At 49.6% G+C, this 27,557-nt stretch overlaps 2 long non-coding RNA genes across 2 annotated transcripts; one reads left to right on the top strand and one right to left on the bottom strand.

The window, feature by feature from the left end:
- The first annotated feature begins 325 nt into the window (after positions 1-325).
- Positions 326-10,528, top strand: LOC143959409 (uncharacterized). The gene is made up of 3 exons (XR_013270218.1): positions 326-393; positions 4,497-4,545; positions 8,660-10,528. It is a non-coding gene; the product is annotated as an uncharacterized LOC143959409 (long non-coding RNA).
- On the bottom strand, positions 10,518-27,465 carry LOC143959411 (uncharacterized). The gene is made up of 2 exons (XR_013270219.1): positions 26,994-27,465; positions 10,518-10,782 (listed from the first exon to the last, which is right to left on the bottom strand). It is a non-coding gene; the product is annotated as an uncharacterized LOC143959411 (long non-coding RNA).
- Positions 27,466-27,557: the final 92 nt, after the last annotated feature.

The following is a 27,557-nucleotide window of genomic DNA, read 5'->3' as shown; positions in this document are numbered from 1 at the left end:
CCGAAACTATGTTGGAAGGCACGGCGCAAGTGTTTGGAACGCATCGCGCATGCGCAGTACGCAACAACGTGGCCCGTGTTTGTGTTGTGTGTAACATCACTTCCGTAACATTATGTGATGGTTTCGCTGAACTGTATTGCCGAAACTATGTTGGAACGCACGGCGCGAGCGTTTGGAACGCATCGCGCATGCGCAGTACGCAACAACGTCACTTCCGCACCATCCTGTGATAGGCAGCAAACTGTGACACTACATCGGCTTTCTTCTCCCTCCAGTCTGCAGGTGGCAATAGAGATCTCCGCTGTGCAGTGAGGGAAGGCTGTGCCGTTCTCACTCATTCTATGCCCTTGTCACATGACTGGAGGGAGGAAGAAGAAAGATATTTCTCAGGGGGTACGTAGAAGGAGGGAGAGGGGACAACTTACCTCAGACCTTCCCTCTCTGCTCCTCACACAGCCCCCCCCCCTCTCAGAGCTCAGGGCTCACTATAACACATGGAGGTCACACTACTAGATTGTTCTGTGTGATAAGAGACGAATTCTATGCTCTGCACTGTCTGTCTTTCTCCAGAATAAAGCTTCTCCCATCCATGTAGATCTATACCTTATCATTACAAGAATGTCATTAAAAATGATCCTCAGTCATAGAACAGAACATGAAACCAAGATTAACCTCCCCAGAAGATTTACCCCCCATGACCAGGCCATTTTTTGCGATACGGCTCTGCGTTACTATAAGTTACAATTGCGCAGTTGTGTGACGTCTTCTGCCAGTATGTGCCCACAAAACAGAAGATTTTGTGCGGCATCTGGACAGCAAGCACATGGTATGTGCGATGGAGATAGAGGAGGCAGCCAGGAAGATATTCAGCAAGTGAGTATAGCAGATCAGCAACTTATCACATAACCTCTCAAGCTGCAAATGTTTTTATTATGGCCAAGTTGTCTACATCTTCATTGTAATTCAAACACTGATGGAAATGTCCTGCAAAACTCACTTCTCTTCTGTACAGCAACAGTCCCGTCCCTTTTCCACATGTCCGTTCAATAAACGTGTTTTTTGTGTCGATTTTCCTGATTTGTGCAGGTTGTTGCAATCAGTGGCTTTATTGTCTGCATAATATTTTCAGCTGTCTACTTTGCCAACAATGACTTCACTGCTGAGCCACAACTGATGCCAAAGACACCGTCTCAGAAGAGACACAGAAAGAAAAGAATCTCTATTGTGCCAGATGAAAATAGGGACCCGAGTGGGCGCAGGGAACTGCTGCACAGGGCAGCCATCAGACATTTTTGGGCCCCTTACACAGCTTTAGGCCTGGCCCCCCCCGGGCCTGACCACCAACATTCTCCAGAGTCTCCCCCTTCGCTGTACCACCAAATTCGCCCACTGGCCATTCCATGTCCTCCTTTGTCTGCAATCCCATCTCCTCCATCCCATATCCTCATCCTCCTCCAGTCCCATCTCCTCCATCCCATATCCTCATCCTCCTCCAGTCCCATCTCCTCCATCCCATATCCTCATCCTCCTCCAGTCCCATCTTCTCCATCCCATATCCTCATCCTCCTCCATTCCCATCTCCTCCATCCCATGTCCTCTTCCTCCTCCATCCCATTCCACCTCCAGTCCCATCTCCTCCATCCCATATCCTCATCCTCCTCCAGTCCCATCTCCTCCATCCCATATCCTCATCCTCCTCCAGTCCCATCGCCTCCATCCCATATCCTCATCCTCCTCCAGTCCCATCGCCTCCATCCCATATCCTCATCCTCCTCCAGTCCCATCTCCTCCATCCCATATCCTCATCCTCCTCCATTCCCATCTCCTCCATCCCATGTCCTCTTCCTCCTCCATCCCATTCCACCTCCAGTCCCATCTCCTCCATCCCATATCCTCATCCTCCTCCAGTCCCATCTCCTCCATCCCATATCCTCCTCCTCCATTCCCATCTCCTCCATCCCATGTCCTCTTCCTCCTCCATCCCATTCCACCTCCAGTCCCAATTTATCCATCCCATGTCCTCTTCCTTCTCCAGTCCCATCTTCTCCTACCACAGGAGGGGGAAGTGGGACAGGAAGGTAACAGTGGGACAGGTGGGGGCCAGTGTGTTAGGAGGGGGGCAGAGAGACAGGAGGGGGAAATGTCACAGAAAAGGGGGCAGCCGGATAAAAAGGGTGCAGCAGGACAGGTAGGGGACAGCGGAACTGGAGGAGGAGGTGTCATGGGAGGAGGTCAGCGGGACAGGAGGGGCAGTGTCACAGATAGGGGACAGCAGGACAGGTGGGGGGGCAGTGTCACACACACTTTGGGACGCACCAGTCCTCCCATCTCTCACCTGTCCAGCAGTACCAGGAGGGATAGCTGACCCTGTGTCCCATCTCCACCAGGCTCTACGGGCCACAGCTGCAGGAGCCCAGGCGCTGCAGGCTCCTCCTCCCTGACCTTTTCCTCCATGGGGCCCTCCTACTGCCCCCGCACACTGACGGCGGGCCTGGTCTGCTCGTGAAAGGCGGTGGTGGGCTCAGACTAGTAAGCGCCGTTCTCCTTCCATTGCGTGCGAATGGGGGGGGGGGGGGCGGGGGTTGCTGGTGAAAGGCGTTGGAGGCTTCTCTCTCCTTCTCAATATCGGACGGCCTACAGGGGCCCGGCCAGTGCATGACAGATTAATGTCATGTCTTGATGAACGGGCAGCGGGCCTGGCTAGTGGGGCCCCTTAGGACGCTCGGGCCCCTTATAGTAGAACTGCCTGTAACCCCTGATATCGGCCCTGCTGCTGCAGCAGTGATGATACTATTGGATCATTTATGCACAACACTTTCTGTTTATCTTTGACTCACTGTGCTACTTCTAACCAGGTCTAAAGTTCCACAACAGCTGTGCGTTACAATGATATAGTGAACACTTTAGGTCTTCAAACTAATAATACTGACACATGTGCGGGCACCTTGTGGAGATGGCACTTAGATTTCACTTCAACTAGTTTTCTTAGAGCCTTGGAAGTGCCTAAATCCCAGGCTATACCTACAGCCTGGTGCTAATAATAAGCCCGGTCTTGCCAGCCTACATGTGGAAGCCTTTATAGTCAAGGTGCTTATATTGGATCTTTGAACAGCAGAGAGATTATATCTGAGGTGGACGGAGCTCATCAATCACTACAGACAAAAGTCAAGAACTTATGTAAGGTGTGGGCCTGGAATCAGAGGGTTGCCCAGGAGCAGAAAAAAAGTACCTTATGACTAAGCAGTGTGTGCCACTTGCTCACTTAAATCTTCAGTCATGTGAGCATTATTGACACATTCATGTGATGTAGTTTTGTTGTAGCAAGAAGAGGCAAGGTCTGGGGTGCCTTGGCATACTTTGCTTAGTGAAGGTGATGTTCAGTCTCCCTTGCAGCAACAAGAATTTAGTTCTTTAGCATAGGTAAGGGTTTACAAGCTTGTACAGTTAGCCCTTTATTTAGTTTCTTTATTTTGACACTAGAAATGTGGTCACCTGATAAATTCACTTTTAAAGCTCTATACCCAGCTCAGAAAACAGTGTCTTAGTGAGGCTCCATTTTATAGAGATGCTTAAAGTGGTTGTATACTCATTTTTTTAACTTTTACCTACAGGAAAGCCTATAATAAGGCTTACCTGTAGGTAAAAAAAAACATCTCCTAAACCTGTACGGTTTAGGAGATATTCCCCTCGGTATGCGCCGCTGACTGCAGCGGCGCATGCGCACAAGGGGATTCTCGGCCTGAAAATCTGGCAGTGGCCGACCGGCCGGAATGAAATCTCCAGCGCGCATGCATGGGAGTGACGATATCGCGGCTCCGGCCACTCACAGCGCTGGAGCCGCGATACCCGGAAGAAACGCCGAGGGAGCATGTCAGCTCCCTCGGCGTGGATCGGGCCAGATGTCGGGGCCTCGTTCTAAGGTAAGTATTTCATAATGAGCTAGTATGCGGTGCATACTAGCTCATTATGCCTTTTGCTTTGCAGGTGTTAAAAAAAAAAAAAATAATTAGCGGGTTTACTACCACTTTAAAGCGGAGTTCCACCTGGGAAAAAAAAATACGTTGGCGGCTTCACTCTTGCAGGACATGGCGTAGCTTGCAGCAGAAAGTGCAGCGATCTATGCCCGGAAGTGGGAGCAAATTCCTGAATTTGACAGGTATCTGCTCCCTGCTTTTATTTATTTATTTTTTTTTTTTTTTATCGCAACTCTTTTAGAATCACTTTAATGCAGGGCTTTGGCTTTTAGTTCAGGAAGAAAAAGCCTCCACTGCTGGTTTCCCAAAGTCTTTCTGTGCAAACGATGGATGGCGTAATGTCTTAATTTATTTTGACATAATGGTAAAAGTGCTTGCTGACCTGGGATGAGCATTGGTAGGACAAAGCACTGAGGAACCATCTCCCGTAGTTTAAGACGTGCTTATTGCATTATTTAGGACTTAATTTTTTGATTAACGTTACATTTTAATTCTTCTTTAATGTGTTACCTTTTTTTGCAGACCAGAGCTCCGTTGAAATAGTGAATGAAGAGGTCACTGTTCAAATTAGGTGAGAATGATTGTGAGATTAGTTTGAATAGTTGACAGTTTTCTTAGTTGTGTAAAGTTTTCTTATTTTATATATTTCAAAGATTGAAATAAGTAAGATTCCTCCATCCACACATGAGGTGTGGCTTGCTGCTTTCCTAGTTATCAAAGATCACTGAGCTGAATGGAGGTGAACGGGGCCACCATGCCTCTGTCGGTGTCCATGTGAGCTCCCTTCTTATCTCTGTGCTACAAGCCAGAACTCCAAAGGGCATATATGTTTCGGGGCTTTGCCCCTTTTTCAAAGCCCCCAACATATTCTCACCCACTACTCACTGTGGTTCTGGCTTGCAGCGCAGAGACGGAGGGAGCTCACAAAGATGCCAATAGTGGCATGGTGAGTGGCGAGCCCGGCTCACCTCCATTCAGTTCAGTGATCTTCGATACCCTGTGTCCTAGTTAGTGATCACCCTGTCTAAAGCCCCATACACACTATCAGATTTTCTGCTGAGTTTTTCCTTCAGATTTACCAAAACCATATAATATGAGGTCAAACATTAGGAGTTTCAATGTGTATGCAATCAGGTAGGCCCTTCTACTACATGGTTTTGGTAAATCTGATGACAAAAATCAGCAGACAATCTGATAGTGTGTATGGGGCTTTAGGAGCTGCGTCCTCAGTACCTTAGTGTAAGTTTGGATATGGGTTGTTTAAAAAAAAAAAAAAAAAGTTACAATTTTATTAGACCAGTGCCTTAGCTATTGTTTCTCTTAATTACTCTTTTTATGATATACTTATCACCAGTTGCATTTGAATCCGTTGCTCCTCTGGGTGACTTCATTGGTTGTGTGACCATGTTAAGAATTGTACTTGCAACTAGTATGCATATATACATGTATATAATGGTTGTGTTTAAAAATTAATGGAAATCCTAAGTGGTATAATGACTGGTGCTAGATTTTTCAGACTTAAATTTGTTTGTTAAATCTGCAGGGCCGAAGCTGCAGAACCTGCTGAGGAGATAAGAAACAAATTGCTTGTTTGTCCTTTTAACTAGAATTGATTATTTGTAGTAATATGTGGTGTTTTTTTCTACTCATTCTGTGCCCCTTTAGAACTTAATCAGGCTGCTGTTAATCCTGCAGACTGTACTGCAGGGATGGCCAACCTTTTGAAGAGCAAGGACCACTTAAGTGACTTGGTAACCAGTCACGGCCACAATGAGCGGAGTGGGAGGATGACAGGTCCATGTACACTCCGCATATGCAGAGCCGACACAGTCCACTCTACTCTATGGGCCCTCCGATCCACCCAGATGGAAGGGGACAGATCACCTTCTGTTTTTTTTTCTTTTAGCGGATCGGATTGAAGGTATGCAGATGTAAACGGACACAAGTCTGTTTACAATTTCCACTCCATAGAGGTGAATGGAGGGTCTGATTGGGTTGGACCAATCATGTGAAAGGGGCCTAAGGCTGCTTTCACACTGATGTGCTGTGGTCTACCCAGAGCAGTGCACCTCTGGCTTTTCTTGGGGTTAGCTGCACTTTGCCATAGAATTCTATTATATCCTGCAGGTGTTGTGTACTTTCTGAAAGCGCACCAAACCCATAGGAAATAACAGAGGTCTATGGCTCAGTGCAGTTTGAAAGCAGTCCAGTAACCACTGCAGATTATAGTATTAAACATACCTTTAATAATAGTCTTCAATTCGGGTATCACCAGCTGTTGCTGTTCCAGAAAGAGTGCATTTGGTATCACTCTGTCTGTGACAGGATGTGGCGCTATACAGGAAGCATCGTCTTATATGGCTCTGCTACACAACCGCTTGCTTCCACTACCACCGGCTTCATTCACAACACTGATGCTCTGGGATGCCGGGTCGAGAACCTGCAATCTGGGCTTGCCAACCAGCCATCCCAGAGCAGGAGGTCGCGGGCCACATCAGAGGGCTCCGCGGGCCACTGGTTGGGCACCCCTGCTGTACTGCATGTGAAGCAGAGGTCAACATGAGTGGCTTGCAGAATGAAATTAAGTGGTTCCAGAATGCTAGGTTGGCAGCCATTGGTGTATACAGTGCCTTGAAAAAGTATTCATCCCCTTGAAATTTTCCACATGTTGTTATGTTACAACCAAAAACGTAAATGTATTTTACTGTGATAAAACAACACAAAATGGCACATAATTGTAAAGTAGAAGTAAAATGATAAATGGTGGCCAACGTGATTTTAATTCAGCCCCCCTGAGTTAATAGTTTGTAGAACCACCTTTCGCTGCAAGTCTTTGAGAATGTCTCTACCAGCTTTGCACATCTAGAGTGACCTTTTTGCCCATTCTTTGCAAAATAGCTCAAGCTCTGTCAGATTGGATGGAGAGCATCTGTGAACAGCAATGTTCAAGTCTTGCCACAGATTATCAATTGGATTTAGGTCTGGACTTTGGGTCATTCTAACACATGTATATGCTTTGATCTAAACCATTCTATTGTAACTCTGGCTGTAGGTTTAGGGTAGTTGTTCTGCTGGAAGGTGAACCACCGCCTCAGTCAAGTCTTTTGTAGACTCTTAACAGGTTTTCTTATAAGATTGCCCTGTATCTGGCTCTGACCAGCTTCCCTGTCCCTGCTGAAGAAAAGCATTCCTACAACATGATGCTGCCACCACCATATTTCACGGTGGGGATGCTGTTTTCAGGGTGATGTGCAGTGTTAGTTTTCCGCCACACATAGCGTTTTGCTTTTAGGCCAAAAAATTTAATTTTGGTCTCCTGACCAGAGCACCATCTTTCACATGTTTTCTGTGTCCCCCACATGACTTCTCGCAAACAAGACTTCTTATGGCTTTTTCTTGGCCTTCATGATGCTGTTTGTTCACTAAGATTCTCTAACCAACCTCTGAGGGCTTCACAGAACAGCTGCATTTATGCTGAGATTAAATTGCACACAGGTGGACTGTTTATTAATTAGGTGACGTCTGAAGGCAAGACTAGATTTTAGTTGGAGGTATCAGTAAAAAAAAAGTTAAAAGTTAAAAACCATTTTTATCGTGTTCCTTCCACTTCACAATTATGTCTAGGGGTGCAACGGATCGTCACCGATCCGTGATCCAAACGGGTCACCCCGCTCGGATCGGCACACGCCGTGATCCGCGGCGCGCTCCCCGGTCACGGTCTCAGGGAAGGCCGCGGCTTCGGCCTAGGTCTGAAGCGGCAGCCATCTTTATTCACCCAGGCCGTTTACAATGTGATTGCTCCGTCAAATGACGGAGCGATCACTTATAAACAAACCAAATCATGACATGACACCGGTTCCTCTCTCCCCTCTCTGTACTGATCTGTACAGTGGAAGGGGAGAGGTCGGATGGATGCAGCACTGTGGGCTGCATCTGTAGTGCCCACAGCGCTGCTCTTTGACAGCCTACTCTGCAATACCCTGCCAATACCCTGCCAATATTCTGCCATACCCTGCTAATATTCTGCCATACCCTGCCAATACTCTGCCATACCCTGCCAATACTCTGCCATACCCAGCCATCCCCTGCCAATACTCTGCCATCCCCTGCCACTACTCTGCCATCTTCTGCCAATACTCTGCCATACCCAGCCATACCCTGCCGATACTCTGACATACCCAGCCTTACTCTGCAATACTCTGCCGTACCCAGCCATGCTCTGCCGTACCCAGCCATGCTCTGCCGTACCCAGCCATGCTCTGCCTTACGCAGCCGTGCTCTGCCGTACCCAGCCATGCTCTGCCGTACCCAGCCGTACCCTGCCACGCTCAGCCAATATTACAGTGGGGGAGATTGTGGATATTACAGTGGGGACTATATGGCGGTGGAATTTTCACAGGTTTCTGCAAATTCAATTACTATTTTCTGATCCTAAAAATGATCCGATCCGTGAGTTTTTTTGATCCGTTGCACCCCTAATTATGTCCCACTTTGTGTTGGTCTATCACATAAAATCCCAATTTAAGTTTTTTTGGTTGAAACATGACAAAGTAAAAATTTCAAGCGGTTTGAATACCTTTCTTATGGCACTGTATATAATTGATGACAAGACTTAGTCTAAAGTAGAATAACTTTCTATTGCGTATCCCTATAAATTGTCTATAACAAATTTGTCTATTCTTTAGGCTCCTTCTGCTGAGAGCCCCAGGCCTTCTCTTTGGGTGCGCACTTGTAAAATGACTCCTATTAGCAACCCAACAGACTCTAAGCCACAAAGGATGCCAACGCGACAGTCATCGACATCAAATGGTGGTAGGATTACTATTAACTTTTTAAATCTTGGTGACATTCTTGACAGGTGATCTCCATAGGAATTGGAATTAAAATAGATAATCTATGACACTATAACCTCTAACCACTTGCCGACCGTGCTATAGCAGAATGACGGCTACAGTGCTGTCGTTTAGTTCTAGGAGGGCTTCTGTTGACGTCCTCAAGATCGTTGCCCGCTGCAGTGCTCACCCAGCGTGCTCTGTGATCGCCAATCACAGTGGCCCTTTACCACATGATCAGCTGTGTCCATACACGGCTGATCAAGACATAAGCACACTTCCCAGTAATCAGCATTCATTTTTAAGGAGAGCCAGTGACCGACAAGTGTGAAAGGGGACAGCTACACTAATCAGGGAACCGATCAGTGATTTTCAAAATGTTTGCTCTTTCATTTGTTTAGCAAAAAATAAAACCTTGTGGTGACTAAATACCATCAAAAGAAAGCTCTAGTGTGGGGGGGAGATAAAAATGTCACATGGGTATAATGCTGCATGCCTGTGCAGTTGTCAAAGTGCGACAGTGCTGAAAGCTTAAAATGTTGGCCTGGTCAGGAAGTGGGTGAAAGTGCCCGTTAAACAAGTGGTTATGCTGAACTCTGGGCTACTGAAGACAGATGCTCACACACAATGAGTAGGGAAAGACTGGCTGTAGTTTGTTGCAGAGGGACCCCCCAGACAAAGCAATGCTTTTCTAGGTTACTCAGTTTAACAGCAAGCTGCAGTGATGAAAAAAGTAATCTCTAGAGCTGAAATGTCACCCTGCTTCCCCCTGCACTGGGCACTTTATTCCCAGTAAGGCAGCACACCTGCTGTAGAAAGCACTTTCTATTTCTATGACTGAAGTTCAGCTTTTAAGATTTCTGTAAAATGAACAGTCTACAAAAGTTGAAATCTGCTTTTCTTTTCATACATCAGGGGACACAGAGCCATAGTAGTTACTATGCGGGTTATAGGGCCACTGATAGGTGATGGACACTGGCACACCCTAAGGCAAGAATTGCACTCCCTATATAACCCCTCCCACTACTGGGAGTCCTCAGTTTTTTCCCCAGTGTCTAAGGTGTTGGTCACGAGTAAAGATCTGCTGTGCTAAGCTCCACTGGAAGCTTCCTTGCTGGGACTAGCCATGCTGACCGGATCCGTTTAGAGTGTCCTTTCATGGGCCAAAGGAATGGTACCTGGGCCTCGTGTTTGAAGAAACAAGGTTTTGCTTGCGAATGTTTGTCTTTTTAGAGAGCTGGACCCTGGGATCCAGTACAAAGTTTTACTGGCAGGGTGCTGTTGCAGGTCCAGGATTGTGGGTAACCTCTAGGTTCCCCTGTTCCTGAAGGTTTTGGAGCCCACCGTGAAGGGTGATTAGGTTTATCTCAGATAACCCCACAGCGAGGAATGGTAAGTGGAGATTTTGCAGACTTCCCCGATGGTCACAATTCAACCTTTGATGCTGAGAACCTATTCATGTGTGGGAGATCTTTCTTTCTGGGACGGAAACTACCTCTGCCACTCTGGAATGGAGTCTGCTTTACATGATAACCTATCCGGACATTCGGGGTAAAGTCTTCTGATAATGGTTTCCTTCTTTATATCTCTTATTATCTAGTAGCTTTGTTCTAGAAGTATCTGTATTGTCAGTTACAACCCACCAATCAGGTGCTTTCACTTTCTGTCACCTGCAATTCAATATATTTTTTTGAATAATACAAACCTAAGCTGCCTTCAGTTTTATTTTATTATATTTTCAGTATGAGTATAAAACTGTAGATGCTCTTTCAGAGAAATATAGAGAAGAAATAGAGGAGACAGAGACAACCTTGACTATGATGACAAAGTAAAGATGCCGTACACACAGGCTGTTCTACAGGAAATCCAGGGCTTTGCCTCAGTTGTGTCAATAGGAGTTGCTCATGCACCCATTAAAGATGTTCAGCTGAATGGATATTTTATACCAAAGGTCAGAAGATACTTCAAGTGTATGTCTGAGAAAAACAAACAGAAACATATAAAATATATCTCTGCAATACAAACACAGTTCTCTAAATGTTATCCCTATAAAAGCATTGCAAGTACATAAAAGAACAAAACCGTTCCACTCATTTTTCAGTTTATTAAAAGTCAGCAGCTACAAGAAGTGTAGCTGCTGACTTTTAACAAAACACTCACCTGTCCCACGTTCCAGCAATGCGGCCGCCGCAAGCCTCACTCCTCTCCCCCTCCTCTCCGCGGTGCTGTCATTGCAACTGTGGGCACCCGGCTGTGACAGCTTGCGGTTTCACAGCCAGGCATACTCTGCGAATGCGCGAGTTGCTCTGAGCTCTCCTAGTGGCCAGGAAATCTTGTGGGACCTGTGACGTGTCTCAGAAGATTGCAGCGAGGGAGGGGCCACCTAGGGGGAGAGGGGGCATCGCCTAGGCACACGGAAGGAGGAAGTGTGACAGGAAGTACCTGTCAAGAAGGTGTGTTTATAGGTACCCAACCCCCCCCAAAAAAAATTGCATGCCATTTGTGGCATGTAAGGGGCGAGGAGTGCATAAAGCGGAACTTCCACTTTTGGGTGGAACTCTGCTTTAAGGTGAACATGCATGTGTTTTAACAAAAAATAGTAAAAATACCGGCGCACTAGGGACAAGAAAATGTAAAATATATCTGTTTGCTGCAACCTAATATAGAGATATCACTATGTGAGTCAATCTAATGAATATGTGCGTATGATCAGGGTTGCGCTAACTTTATTTCCTATAATAATGCCTTACTTCCAAGAAGTCTAGACCATGTGTTTCAAATACATTAATATCACTACCAACTAAACTACCACTTTTACAAATTATAAAACCAGAAAAAAAAGGAAAAATATACATATGTGATGGTACCACTGCAGTTTGTGTCTGTTGACCAGACCCCCAACTCCTGCACTGGCGTCAACAAATAAATAAAGAAATCTTACACAGACCACAAACAACTAAAGTGCTCAAGCCCCCAAAATTATATAGGGATGCTGTGAAAAAAATCATCCACAATAAATAGTTTCAACAGTGTAAAAAATGTGTGAAAAAAACTGTTTGTTGCTTTCTATATACCACAAACAGTATAAACCACAATATGCTCCAATATACCATTAATATTACAAGTGCTTTATTATCTCCTGTAAGAAAAAGTGCTTTGTGCATAAATATAGTGCATAAATGTAAACAGTCTCTTCAGTGTTTAAGATTTTCTTGATAATGCTTCTATCTCCACCCAAAGTGTTTAATAGGAACACCGACCGAGTGCTTCACCACCACAGGTACTCAGGTACTCTGATGGCCTGGGGACAGGTACTCGGGTACTCTGGTGGACTGTGACAGGTGTGGGGGGCAATCAGTGTGTGTTGGTGTACACTGTAGGCAGTAACGAGATGTTACTGCAATCTCCTCACACACGATTGGTGTGTGAGGAGGAGAACCCGGTAACATCTCGTTACCGCGGTTTGTTTACATTTAGTGATTGGCTGTGAAAGGATCACAGCCAATCACATGCCGCCGCCAGCCAATGGCTGTTTACCACCGTCGGTAAAGAGCAGTGATCCTGGGAACATGCCGCCACCGACGTGCATGGGCAGCGTGTTTCCGATCGCGTGCATGAGCTGTGCAAAGTGGGGCGGTACCACTTGTGATCGGCTGTGACTTCATCATGGCTGATCACGTGGTAAACGGCCATGTCAAATGGCTGTACACCCCTCCTCAGTGGCGAGCGGTGTCTCAGTGACACGCCGCCACCGAAGGAACAGGGATGCGTGCGCATGATCGTGCGCATTCCCTGTTTAAATGGGAGGCCATCATATGAAGCACTCCCAGAACAAGAGCCGCACCGCCTGGCTGTCATATGATGGCCGGCGGGTGGCAAGTGAGGGAAGAAAACGGTTGTTCACGTAACCTGCATGGGCAAAGCAGAGTTCACTTTAAAGTGTAATGTTGCAGAGCCTCAGTGCAGTTTAATCAGAACCTTATGTAGTAAAGGTGGTGGGCAAATAAAACCTGTTGCTGGACTGCAATATTAACTTCTCTACTACTTCCTGGGGAAACTGGTTGTTTGGTTTAGGTAGCTGCTGTAATCTCAGTATAAATACAGCTGTTCTGCAAAGCCCTCAGAGGCTTGTTAGAGAACCTTTGTGAACAGACGGCATCATGAAGGCCAAGGAACACACCAGAAAGGTCAGGGATAAAGTTGTGGAGACATTTAAAACGGGGTTGGGTTATAAAAAAAAAAAAAAAATGCCAAGCTTTGAACATCTTGCGGAGCACTGTTTAATTCATCATCCGGAAATGTAAACAGTATGGCATAACTGCAGATCTACCAAGACATGGCCGTCCATCTAAACTGACAGGCCAGGCAAGGAGAGCATTAATCAGAGAAGCAGCCAAGAGGCCCATGGTAACTGGAGGAGCTGGGAGGGGGGGAGTTCAGTGGTCCCCAAATTAGCAACACAAAGGAGCTAATGATTCCGTTCATACTTCCGTCTTATTCACATGGAGGGTATGAAGCCATACCCCATGGGAGGGCCGTGTTTATCAGAATGGGGATGCACAGGTGTTCCCAGCATCCCGTGTAGGCAGTCCCATTGCTGTCAACTGGGGTGCAGCAGCTGTACCCAATGTGGCATCTGTGTGGGTGCTGGTGCAAGGCCCCGAAATGCACCCAGGGTGCGTCCGCACAACTGCACCCGCATGGATGTCCTTTTTGGGGTAAATACAGCCCCACACAGGGTACAGATTCATACACCCCGTGTGAGTGAGGCCTTGAACTTCTCCATAAAGGACCTTATTGGTGAGAAGAGTTCTCATTTCTCCAGCAGAAAAAGCCTAAATAAAGCTGGAAAGACTCCTCCGACCTCTGAAGACAAAAAGATTTCCAACCTCCCCTCATAGCCGGTGTAACACACGGCTCAAAAACATACCGGCCTCCGCAATAAGGGAGGCCAACACATTTGTTGTGATATTCCCTGCAGTGAGCAAGTTAGTAATAATGATGCCAAGGAAGTTGTATGAACATGTTTGTATGTTTTATTTCCTTTTAGTTGCCTAACGTCCACCACTGGCAAAGTCATTTATACAGTAATGTCTGTTAATATATTAAAAACATAAAATGCTAAAAAAAAAAAAAAACATACCGGCCTCCAACCTCCCCTCATAGCCGGTCCAACACACACCTCAAAAACATGCTGATACTACTTATACTTGATAGTTGGTGATCCAGAAGCTGCAGAAAGGGAAATAGAGGGCTGATGGGAAGGCCCTCCAGTTACTGGAGTGGCAGCCGCCATCAGTGTAGGAGCCTGTGTTGGTACATATATACCTGGTCCCTGGCAGGATTCCTCAGACTTTCCATTGAGTCTTGTAACATTCTGTTCCCACACACAAAACTTGGACTATGTAGAAAAGATAATATGCAGTGACGGGACAAGGTCATCCAGAGCCCAGGGCAAACATGCCCAACTACACCCGCCGCCCCCAAGGTGTATGGGCATTATGCGTCATCAAAACCCCCCCACAAAAAAAACTGAGCACTAATCTTTTTCACCCCCCCTAAGCATAAATTCCCCCTCATCCCAGCACAAATCTTACCCCCCCCACCCCCCAAATCCCCCCAATTCAAGTGCCCCCCCCAAAAAAAAATCACTCCTCCTAGCACAAATTATCTACCCCTAAGATTACTCCTCCCAATAACTCCACTGCAAATCATCCTTCCTAGCACAAATCTTCTTCCCCCATTCCTTCTCCCCCTAAATTTTAGCATACCCCCCAAATTTCCCCTCCTAGAACAATACTTCCTGTTGCCCCCCAAATCCCCCTTTCCAACACAAATCCCCTCCCCCTATTTCCTTGTGGTGCTCCCCACCGCCCATGATACCACAGTGCCCAGGGCAGCCGCCCCTCCTGCCCACCCCTTGTCCTGGCCCTGATAATATGGCACTCTTGTTGGGTGAAGATAGCTGAAGGTATTGCTCTTTTGAAGATAGGTGCTGATGAGAATCTTTTTAGAGAATAATGACATCTGGACTCTGGTGATGATGGCTCGACTTGAAGATCTTCTCCCTCATGTTCACTAGAAAATCATTCTCTGATCCCTTTTCCTCATCATCTCCTAGTTTAAAATTTCTTCCAGCATTTTGGCCATCTTCCTTCCCAAAAAAGCTGCACCTCTTCCATTTAAGTGCAATCCATCACTGCAATAAAAATGGTAACCGGCTGAAAAGTCAGCCCAGTTCTCCATGAAGCCAAACCCCTCCTCCCTGCAATAGTTCCTCAGCCAGTTGTTAAGATCCCTAAGCTCCTGCTGCCTCCATGGTTTGGCTCGAGGTACGGGCAGTATTTCTGAAAATATTGCCTTGGAGGTCCTTTTCTTCAATATAGCCCCTAAGTTCCTGAAATCATTTGTTAGGGTGTCCCAATTTCCTCTAACTTTTTCGTTAGTACCAATATGTATCATGACAGCTGGGCTCTCCTCAGCCCCATCCAACAATCTGTCCATCTGATGGATAATGTCTCGAACACGAGCACCTGGTAAACAACATACTGTTCGGTAATAACTGTCTTTGTGGCAGATTTCCCTCTTTGTCTTTCTAATGATTGAGTCCCCTACCACCAATACCTTCCTATTCTTTGCTGGAACTTTGCCCCCATCTTCACTGGAGGAGATGTTCCCAAGGTTCCTCTGGCATTTTTGTGGAGTCTCATCTTGAGCGTCACTTTCTGGTAAAGTCACAACGTGAATGCCACATTCTGGTGGAGAAACAATGTGAACGCCGCTTTCAGGTGTAGTCTCAACGTGAACGTCACATTCTGGGTGAGTCTCAGTGTGAGAGTCACATTCTGGTGGGTTCTCAATGTGAACTTTACATTCTGGTGGAGCGTCAACCAAAATTTCTTCCAACATTTTGGCCATCTTCCTTCCCAAAAAAGCTGCACCTCTTCCATTTAAGTGCAATCCATCACTGCAATAAAGATGGTAACCGGCTGAAAAGTCAGCCCAGTTCTCCATGAAGCCAAACCCCTCCTCCCTGCAATAGTACCTCAGCCAGTTGTTAAGATCCCTAAGCTCCTGCTGCCTCCATGGTTTGGCTCGAGGTACGGGCAGTATTTCTGAAAATATTGCCTTGGAGGTCCTTTTCTTCAATATAGCCCCTAAGTTCCTGAAATCATTTGTTAGGGTGTCCCAATTTCCTCTAACTTTTTCGTTAGTACCAATATGTATCATGACAGCTGGGCTCTCCTCAGCCCCATCCAACAATCTGTCCATCTGATGGATAATGTCTCGAACACGAGCACCTGGTAAACAACATACTGTTCGGTAATAACTGTCTTTGTGGCAGATTTCCCTCTTTGTCTTTCTAATGATTGAGTCCCCTACCACCAATATCTTCCTATTCTTTGCTGGAACTTTGCCCCCATCTTCACTGGAGGAGATGTTCCCAAGGTTCCTCTGGCATTTTTGTGGAGTCTCATCTTGAGCGTCACTTTCTGGTAAAGTCACAACGTGAATGCCACATTCTGGTGGAGAAACAATGTGAATGCCGCTTTCAGGTGTGGTCTCAACGTGAACGTCACATTCTGGGTGAGTCTCAGTGTGAGAGTCACATTCTGGTGGGTTCTCAATGTGAACTTTACATTCTGGTGGAGCGTCAACCAAAATTTCTTCCAACATTTTGGCCATCTTCCTTCCCAAAAAAGCTGCACCTCTTCCATTTAAGTGCAATCCATCACTGCAATAAAGATGGTAACCGGCTGAAAAGTCAGCCCAGTTCTCCATGAAGCCAAACCCCTCCTCCCTGCAATAGTACCTCAGCCAGTTGTTAAGATCCCTAAGCTCCTGCTGCCTCCATGGTTTGGCTCGAGGTACGGGCAGTATTTCTGAAAATATTGCCTTGGAGGTCCTTTTCTTCAATATAGCCCCTAAGTTCCTGAAATCATTTTTTAGGGTGCCCCAATTTCCTCCAACTTTTTCGTTAGTACCAATATGTATCATGACAGCTGGGCTCTCCCCAGCCCCATCCAACAATCTGTCCATCTGATGGATAATGTCTCGAACACGAGCACCTGGTAAACAACATACTGTTCGGTAATAACTGTCTTTGAGACAGATTTCCCTCTTTGTCCTTCTAATGATTGAGTCCCCTACCACCAATATCTTCCTATTCTTTGCTGGAACTTTGCCCCCATCTTCACCGGAGGAGATGTTCCCAAGGTTCCGCTGGCATTTTTGTGGAGTCTCATCTTGAGCGTCACATTCTGGTGAAGTCACAACGTGAATGCCACATTCTGGTGGATTAACAATGTGAATGCCGCTTTCCGGTGTAGTCTTAACGTGAACGTCACATTCTGGTGGGTTCTGAATGTGAACGTCACATTCTAGTGGATTCTCTGGTGGAGTCTCCCTGTGGAATTCACACTCTGGTGGAGTCTCCCTGTGGAATTCACACTCTGGTGGAGTCTCCCTGTGGAAGTCACACTCTGGTGGAGTCTCCCTGTGGAAGTCACACTCTGGTGGAGTCTCCCTGTGGAAGTCACACTCTGGTGGAGTCTCCCTGTGGAAGTCACACTCTGGTGGAGTCTCCCTGTGGAAGTCACACTCTGGTGGAGTATCCTTGTGGAAGTCACACTCTGGTGGAGTGGCCATGTCTAGGTCGCACTCTGGTGGAGTGGCCATGTCAAGGTCGCACTCTGGTGGAGTGGCCATGTCAAGGTCGCACTCTGGTGGAGTGGCCATGTCAAGGTCGCACTCTGGTGGAGTGGCCATGTCAAGGTCGCACTCTGGTGGAGTGGCCATGTCCAGGTCGCACTCTGGTGGAGTGGCCATGTCAAGGTCGCACTCTGGTGGAGTGGCCATGTCCAGGTCGCACTCTGGGAGAGTGGCCATGTCCAGGTCGCACTCTGGGGGAGTGGCCATGTCCAGGTCGCACTCTGGGGGAGTGGCCATGTCCAGGTCGCACTCTGGGGGAGTGGCCATGTCCAAGTCGCACTCTGGTGGAGTGGCCATGTCCAGGTCGCACTCTGGTGGAGTGGCCATGTCCAGGTCGCACTCTGGTGGAGTGGCCATGTCCAGGTCGCACTCTGGTGGAGTGGCCATGTCCAGGTCGCACTCTGGGGGATTGGCCATGTCCAGGTCGCACTCTGGGGGAGTGGCCATGTCCAGGTCGCACTCTGGTGGAGTGGCCATGTCCAGGTCGCACTCTGGTGGAGTGGCCATGTCCAGGTCGCACTCTGGTGGAGTGGCCATGTCCAGGTCGCACTCTGGTGGAGTGGCCATGTCCAGGTCGCACTCTGGTGGAGTGGCCATGTCCAGGCCGCACTCTGGTGGAGTGGCCATGTCCAGGCCGCACTCTGGTGGAGTGGCCATGTCCAGGCCGCACTCTGGTGGAGTGGCCATGTCCAGGCCGCACTCTGGTGGAGTGGCCATGTCCAGGCCGCATTCTGGTGGAGTCTTAATTTCAATGTCACTTGATGGCAGCGTCTCAATGTGTTGGTCAACAGGCCTGCCATGTGAGCCTTGTCTGCAGTAAATAGTGCATACATCTTCAATAAAAAAAAAGAGTAATTAGATTTAGCACCTTAATCTACATTTCATATATTTTTCTTTGTACAACATCAAGTTATAGAGAGAAAAGTTCAAAACTCTTCTACCAGAGACAATGAATAAACGTGATATGACAGGGACACCAGGATGACTATTGTTGGCCTTTGTATAAAAATGCTGGTTGCCTGCCACTCATCCCAGCCCACTGGCTGGCAATAATCACATGAAAAACCAGACAGGCTGGTTGTACCCAGCCCGTAATCAGCCTGCACATACATGGATAGAATCTCGGCTGGTCCCTGCTGAACTGGCCGAGATACGAACTGTCTATGGCCGGCTTTAGGAACACAGACACTTTTAATTACAGCACTTAGGTTAAAGGCATAATGCCAGGGCCGGACTGAGAATAAAAACCAGCCCTGGAAATAATTTCATACCAGCCCCAGAGCATTATTATACCAGCCCAACAGCATAACGTCATTATTTTCTTGTTCAGAAAAGGGAAAACCATACATTTTAAAGCACATTTGAAGAGTGTATTATATATAGATAAGAGAGACATGGAATTTACAAACAGCACCAATTGTTTACTTGCAAAAAATCATGGCATTTAGGCTACTTTCACACTGAGGTGCTGGGCGCACTGGCAGTAAAGCGGCGCTATATTTAGCGGCGCTTTACCATCGTTTTAGCAGTGCTTTTTGGCCACTAGCGGGGCAGTTTTAAACCCCGCTAGCGCCTGAAAAAGGGTTAAAACCGCCCGCAAAGCACTGCTGCAACGGCGCTTTGCAGGTGCGTTTGGAGCGCTGCCCCATTGTTTTCGATGGGAAGGGGCCCTTTAGGAACGGTAAATACACCGCTCCTACAGCGCTCCGAAGATGCGGCTTGCAGGACATTTTTCAGCGTCCTGCAAGCGCACCGCTCCAGTGTGAAAGCACTCGGGTTTTCACACTGGAGAGACAGCAGCGGCTGTTTGAGGAAGCTTTGCAGGCGCTATTTTTAGCACTCTAGTGCCGGCAAAGTGCCTCAGTGTGAAAGGGGCCTTACTGGCACATTTTTTACTGACACTGCAAAAAAAAAGGTGCCAAAAATGGCAGTTTTCAGTACAAATATCAATATTTACCCTATAAACATGTAGCTAATGCTATTAGCAATGTGTTTAAGTTAAACAAAAGTCAAAAACCAAATTTCTCCATTTACATGAAGGTCAGATTAATATAACCCAGCACAGAGTTCCCCCTTACATCAGGAGGATTCCCCCTTTACAGTGCAAGGGAACTCTGACATAAAGGGGAACATTGCAGATCACGATCTAAGCGGGAACTCTGATATAAAAAGGGGGCACTGGTGACCAGAGACCCCACTTATATCAGAGTCCACTGCATTCCCCTTTAGAGTTCTCACTTACATCAGGGTCTGCAGCATTGCCCTTTACATCAGAGTCGCCCCTTGCACTGTAAGGTGGAATCCTGCAGACTATGATGTAAAGGGGAACTCTGGGAATGTGGGGAGGACTCTGATGACCAGAAAGAAAGAAAACACTAAGATAAGAGGGTTTACTGATATAAGGGGGAAACCTTTATATCAGTGCCCCCTTACAATATTGTATTGCCCCCCCCCCCCCAGGCTGGCCTGGCAGTGCTTTCACTGACTTCCTCTCAGGTGCACCGTGCAGGGCTCAGTCAGTCGGTTCAGCTCGTGGCTCTGGTTTTATCCCATCATTTCCTCTCCACAGTCCATACATGTCTGACTTCTCCCATGACCCCCCTGGCGGCATTTCCACTCTTGACTCCTCTCCAGGGGAGGTCAGAGGCTGCAGATGGTACGGGGAGGTCAATGGCTGCGGAGGGGACGACATGGGAGGTCTGAGGCTGCGGAGGGGATGACGGGAGGTCAGAGGCTGCGGAGGGGAAGACAGGGGAGGTCAGAGGCTGCGGAGGGGACGACAGGGAAGGTCAGAGGCTGCGGAGGGGACGACAGGGAAGGTCAGAGGCTGCGGAGGGGACGACAGGGGAGGTCAGAGGCTGCCGAGGGGACGACAGGGGCGGTCAGAGGCTGCGGAGGGGACAACAGGGGAGGTCAGAGGCTGCGGAGGGGACGACAGGGGAGGTCAGAGGCTGCGGAGGGGATGAAAGGGGAGGTCAGAGGCTGCGGAGGGGACGACAGTGGAGGTCAGAGGCTGCGGAGGGGACGACAGGGGAGGTCAGAGGCTGTGAAGGGGACAACAGGGGAGGTCAGAGGCTGTGAAGGGGACGACAGGGGAGGTCAGAGGCTGCGGAGGGGACGACAGGGGAGGTCAGAGGCTGCGGAGGGGGAAACAGGGGAGGTCAGATGCTGCGGAGGGGGGGAACAGGGGAGGTCAGATGCTGCGGAGGGGGGGAACAGGGGAGGTCAGAGGCTGCAGAGGGGGGGACAGGGGAGGTCAGAGGCTGCAGAGGGGGGAACAGGGGAGGTCAGAGGCTGTGGTTGGGGGGGAACAGGGGAGGTCAGAGGCTGTGGTTGGGGGAAACAGGGGAGGTCAGAGGGGGGAGAGGGTAGGTCAGAGGCTGCAGAGGGGGGAACAGGGGAGGTCAGAGGCTGCAGAGGGGGGCACAGGGGAAGTCAGAGGCTGCAGGGGGGGGACGGGGGAGGTCAGAGGCTGCAGAGGGGGGGACAGGGGAGGTCAGAGGCTGCAGGGGGGGACAGGGGAGGTCAGAGGCTGCAGAGGGGGAAGAGGGGAGGTCAGAGGCTGCAGAGGTGGGGACAGGGGAGGTCAGAGGCTGCAGAGAGGGGGACAGGGGAGGTCAGAGGCTGCGGAGGAGGGGGGACATGGGAGGTCAGAGGCTGCAGGGGGGATGGGGGCAGACAGGAGATCAGAGGTTGCAGAGGGGGAGACAGGAGGTCAGAAGCTGCGGGGGGGACAGGAGGTCAGAAGCTGCAGGGGGGAGACAGGAGGTCAGAGGCTGCAGGGGGGAGGACAGGAGGTCAGAGGCTGCAGAAGGGAGGACAGGGCAAGTCAGAGGCTGCGGAGGGGACGACAGGGGAAGTCAGAGGCTGCGGAGGGGACGACAGGGGAAGTCAGAGGCTGCGGAGGGGACGAAAGGGGAAGTCAGAGGCTGCGGAGGGGACGACAGGGGAAGTCAGAGGCTGCGGAGGGGACGACAGGGGAAGTCAGAGGCTGCGGAGGGGAGAACAGGGGAAGTCAGAGGCTGCAGGGGGGGGACGGGGGAGGTCAGAGGCTGCAGAGGGGGGGACAGGGGAGGTCAGAGGCTGCAGGGGGGGACAGGGGAGGTCAGAGGCTGCAGAGGGGGAAGAGGGGAGGTCAGAGGCTGCAGAGGTGGGGACAGGGGAGGTCAGAGGCTGCAGAGAGGGGGACAGGGGAGGTCAGAGGCTGCGGAGGAGGGGGGACATGGGAGGTCAGAGGCTGCAGGGGGGATGGGGGCAGACAGGAGATCAGAGGTTGCAGAGGGGGAGACAGGAGGTCAGAAGCTGCGGGGGGGACAGGAGGTCAGAAGCTGCAGGGGGGAGAAAGGAGGTCAGAGGCTGCAGGGGGGAGGACAGGAGGTCAGAGGCTGCAGAAGGGAGGACAGGGCAAGTCAGAGGCTGCGGAGGGGACGACAGGGGAAGTCAGAGGCTGCGGAGGGGACGACAGGGGAAGTCAGAGGCTGCGGAGGGGACGAAAGGGGAAGTCAGAGGCTGCGGAGGGGACGACAGGGGAAGTCAGAGGCTGCGGAGGGGACGACAGGGGAAGTCAGAGGCTGCGGAGGGGAGAACAGGGGAAGTCAGAGGCTTCGGAGGGGACGACAGGGGAAGTCAGAGGCTGCGGAAGGGACGACAGGGGAAGTCAGAGGCTGCGCAGGGGACGACAGGAGAAGTCAGGGCTGCGGGTGGGGCAGACAGGAGGTCAGATGCTGCAGGGGGGCGAACAGGAGGTCAGAGGCTGCAGGGGGAGGGGGGCGGACAGGAAGTCAGAGGCTAAAGGGGGCTGACAGGAGGTCAGAGGCTGCGGGGGGCGGACAGGAGGTCAGAGGCTGCGGGGAGGGGGCGGACAGGAGGCCAGAGGCTGCGGGGGGGCGGACAGGAGGCCAGAGGCTGCGGGGGGGCGAACAGGAGGCCAGAGGCTGCGGGGGGGGGGGGGGGCGGACAGGAGGCCAGAGGCTGCGGGGGGGTGGACAGGAGTCCAGAGGCTGCGGGGGCTGGACAGGAGGTCAGTGGCTTCATGGGGCCGGACAGGAGGTCAGAGGCTGCAGGAGGGGCGGACAGGAGGTCAGATGCTGCGGAGGGGCAGACAGGAGATCAGAGGCTGCAGGGGGGAGTGGGGGCAGACAGGAGGTCAGATAATGCAGGGGGGTGGACAGGAGGTCAGATGCTGCATGGGGGGCAGACAGGAGGTCAGAGGCTGCTGGGGGGTCGGACAGGAGGTCAGAGGCTGCATGGGGGGCAGACAGGAGGTCAGAGGCTGCAGGGGGAGTGGGGGCAGACAGGAGGTCAGATGCTGCATGGGGGATGGGGGTCGGACAGGAGGTCAGATGCTGCATGAGGGAGGGGGGCGGACAGGAGGTCAGATGCTGCATGGGGGAGGGGGGCGGACAGAAGGTCGGAGGCTGCAGGGGGAGGGGGGGCGTTCAGGAGGTCATAAGCTGCGGGTGGGACGTAAGAAGAGGCACACGCCATCAGACGAGACCTCACTGAGCTCTGCTTTACTTTTAAAAATGGCGCCTCCCATCGTGTAACTGCGCATGAGCCCTCCTTTACGAAAATTGACGAGCGTGTACGGGCTCAGCCCGAGCACGGCCAGCTTCGGAACAGCGCTGGTGCCTGCTCAGTTTCATGTCGGCCCGGCCCCACGGCCATATTTTTTCAGGCGCCGCTGCCCTCACAGCGGCCCCACGAACAACCAGGCAGCCGGCCCACCGGGAAATTTCCCGGTATCCCGGTAGGCCAGTCCGGCCCTGCATAGTGCATATTAAAATGCTCATGGATAATTAATTATCGCTGTTTTATTTGTATTAGTTTTGTCTGTCTGTATGGACTTGTTTACAAGGGTGATGAGGCCCATATAGCATGAACGGGCCGTTTTTGCAACATCTGTAACTTCCAGGTGCTGCATGCAGGCAGTCTATTGAAAATGATTAGAACAAACGCAGCTACTTCTCCTAATATGATATGCACTGTCTGCATTCAGTGCCATTCGCCCCCACACTCAGGGCCGCTGTTAGAAATGGGGCCCCGTACAGCTTGCATGACTGGGCCCCCTCCACCTATAAGGGCCAGGGCCTGGGCCTGCCTGACAGCTCACATTCAGCCAGTAAAGAAAAAGGAGATTGTGTGCTCTGTGAAGAAATTGGGGTGTGACAACATTTTCCTAACAGTATAAGGATTTTAAAACCTGTACAGCACACATACAGGGATCTAAAATGTTTATATAACGTTGTCGTGTTTAAACAAGTGGTGAGGAGGCAATATAACACCTTCTTACCACCTGTCAAATGGACTCTGAAGAGCGACCTGGATGTGGATTGCTGTTCAGAGGGCACAACATGCTTAAATGAGCCCTAAGGCTGTTCAGACAATCCATTATTTTTTGTCAATTCAGCAGGGAACAGAGGGGACTATTTCATGTTTTCTTTGGGGCACCGTTAAGTAATCTTCTGGTTTTCAGAAAATACTAATTCACAGGGAGATGGTGCTAATAAGAGATCTATAACCATCCATCTGCATGTGTATGGACTTCCCAGTAGTGTGTACATGTGGATTGTTGGAAATTAAATCAAAAGATTGACATATATGACTACAGAGTTGCAATCAAAATTGAACCTTCAAAGAGACAGTGGGAAAGGGATCTAAGTCCCATAAGGGATGATCATTGGGAGGTGGCATTGTCCGCACTGCCCATGGTCTCTTTATCCTCCACACAGAAATGAACCCAACTATTCATTTCACACAGGACCTATCACATGGCAGCGTAAAGATACCCCTCTTTGTCCTAGATGTAATATGGGGCTGGCTAATTTAAGACATGTTATGGAGATGTCCTAAACTCCATCAGTATTGGGAAGGGGTTATTTCTACTGCTAACTGTCTTTACATAAAAATGGAACTGTATAATACAGGTATTTGCACCCATTTCTGGGCATAGACTCTCGTTGGAGTCTACGCCTCTTCACCCCCCCCCCCCCGTCTACTGTGAAATGCACGGATCCCAGAGACAGCAGGGACCATCCAGTTTGCGCAGCGCAACTCACGCTTGAGCAGTAGGGAACTGGGATTGTACAAGGCTTCATTTCCTGATTCCTTTACCGATGATGGCGGTGGCAGCACCCGAGAGCCAAGCGACAGATCGGCTTCGGGTGCCGACATCACGGGTGCCGACATCACAGGCGCCCTGGACAGGTAAGTGTCTATATTTTAAAAGGCAGTAGATGCAGTATTTGTAGCTGCTGACTTTAAAAAAAAAATTGCGGGACCTCCACTTTAAGTCAGAATTGATGGAAGAACCTGGGGTATGCCCCTTAAGTATGATAGATGAATCTAGGACCCTGGAAAACACTCATATACCGATAGTAAGGACTCTCTTTATAGCCTAATTAAGGGATGTCTCCACATCCTCCGACATTAGGCGAATGGAAAATGCAAACAAATGATATGGTGCTTAGAGAAAAATAAATATATCTACATAGGACCCTGATGTATGGGGGAGGGGGATCTCTGTGGACCTTGATGTATGGGGGGTGGTGGGCTTTCTGGGGACCCTGATGTATGGGGGCTTTCTTGGGACCCTGATGTATGGGGGGATATTTGGGGACTCTGATGTATGGGGGGCTCTCTGGGGACCCGGATCAATGGGGGGGTCTCTCTGGGAACCCAGATCTATGGGGGTCTCTCTGGGGACCCTGATGTAAGGGGGGCTCTCTGAGGACCCTGATGTAAGGGGGCTCTCTGGGGACCAGGAGGTAAAGAGGGGACTCTGGGGACCCTTATGTAAGGAGGGGGCTCTCTGGGGACCCTGATGTAAAGGGGGGGGTCGGGGGCTCTCTGGGGACCCTGATGTAAAGAGGGGGCTCTCTGGAGACCCTTATGTAAGGAGGGGGCTCTCTGGGGACCCTGACGTAAGGGGGGTCGGGGGCTCTCTGGGGACACTGACATAGGGGGGGTCGGGGGCTCTCTGAGGACCCTGATGTAAGGAGGGGGCTCTCTGGAGACCAGGATGTAAAGAGGGGGCTCTCTAGGGACCCTTATGTAAGGAAGGGGCTCTCTGGGGACCCTGACATAAGGGGGGTCAGGGGTTCTCTGGGGACACTGATGTAAGGGGGGGTCGGGGGCTCTCTGGGGACCCTGACATAAGGAGGGGGCTCTCTGGGGACCAGGATGTAAAGAGGGGGCTCTCTAGGGACCCTTATGTAAGGAAGGGGCTCTCTGGGGACCCTGACATAAGGGGGGTCGGGGGTTCTCTGGGGACACTGATGTAAGGGGGGGTCGGGGGCTCTCTGGGGACCCTGACATAAGGAGGGGGCTCTCTGGGGACCAGGATGTAAAGAGGGGGCTCTCTGGGAACCAGGATATAAAGAGGGGGCTCTCTGGGGACCCTTATGTAAGGGGGGTCGGGGGCTGTCTGGGGACCCTGATGTAAAGAGGGGGCTCTCTGGGGACCCTTATGTAAGGGGGGGTTGGGGGCTCTCTGGGGACCCTGATGTAATGAGGGGGCTCAATGTGGACCCTGATGTAAGGAGGGGGCTCTCTGGGGACCCTGTTGTAAGGAGAGGGCTCTCTGGGGACCCTTATGTAAAGAGGGGGCTCTCTGGGGACCCTGATGTAAGGAGGGGGCTCTCTGGGGACCCTTATGTAAAGAGGGGGCTCTCTGGGGAGCCTGACGTAAGGGGGTCGGGGGCTCTCTGGGGACCCGATGTAAGGAGGGGGCTCTCTGGGGATCCTGGTGTAAGTGGGGGAGGCTCTCTGGGGATTTGTTTACATCGGCAGACCACTATTCTGCCTCTGTTGGAAACGATGGGGCGGGGCCCACCAGACGTGCTGATTAGCTCTCGGTGTGTCCAATCAAACAGCGCGCAGACCCGCAAGTGCAGAATCAAGTACCTGTACGTGATTCTGCTCACAGGAGATGCAGCCCCGCAGTAAATGTACATGGTTAATGTGAGTTTATTTTTCTTAACTCTTTAAACATTTATTTTGAACATACAGTAGATAAATTATGTGACCAATGCATGTAATGTAGCAGTGCAATATATACGTGGTGCTTTGTGAGGGTGTGGCTTGTGTGTGGGTGGGTGGAGACAAAGGGGGCCCCATGATCCCCTATTGCCCAGGGGCCCCATGAGTTGTCAGTCCGCCCCTGCTCACAACCATCAATTATGTAGAGTGGCACAAGGGGTTTGAGGACAGATATAGTCGTGATGATGTATTGACCATTTATTACACCAGATATATATGAACCTCTAAATATAGCGGTGTAAAAACTTGAATGATGGGGTTGGGAGATTAAGATATTAGTAGTATACAATGTTATGAGGTCTTTTTTTTTTTTCTTTTCTTTTTCTTAAATATTGCTTATAAATGTGTGTTTATTATGATTGTACAATACGTACATGGGTTGTGTGTATGTCTTGTGTTGATTGTAACTAAAAACCTTAATAAAAAAAGGACTTACCATTCAGGTCTTCTGTTTTCTGCTGTTGGCCATTGACTTTAACGCCGGCATGAAAGCATCCAATAACGGCTCTGAAGCAGCCGCGCATAAGAGCCCGTAGTATCCTTCTCTGCATTCTTTTGGGCTTCTTGCTTGAGATATCTGCAGGATGGAAACTGATATCTCCTTCCATAGGTGGTCTTCCAATGGTGGGTTTCTCTTTGGTGTTATTTTGAGAAACAACCTTTTTAAGGTTAAATCTGTTCATTATGAAGAATAATGAAACACGCTTTAAATGGGTGAGAATTAAATTGTAATGAAATCGGATAAAATCTGATCAGATTACAAGAAAAAACTCGCTAGAGAAAGAAGCTCGTGTTAACCGTTCAGAGTCAACAAAGCAACTGGCAGGAACCCTGCTGAGCTGTTTCTTATATGAGAGCAGCCAGTGACATCATAGTGCAGCAGTGTTGTCATGGAAACCTTTTTTTTTTTTTTTTTTCAAATCTCCTGGTGCTCCTCTAACTGACAGGCTTTTGTTGCCATGGTTACCAAAGCTTCTGCACAGTGATGAGCAGTGGGGGA

Source organism: Lithobates pipiens, unplaced genomic scaffold, assembly GCF_037356315.1.
Source record: "Lithobates pipiens isolate NorthernLeopardFrog02 unplaced genomic scaffold, aLitPip1_a1.2 Scaffold_74, whole genome shotgun sequence".
Classification (NCBI taxonomy): Eukaryota; Metazoa; Chordata; class Amphibia; order Anura; family Ranidae; genus Lithobates; species Lithobates pipiens.
Note: the sequence above shows the minus strand (reverse complement) of the source record. Positions and strands in the feature narration are given on the sequence as shown.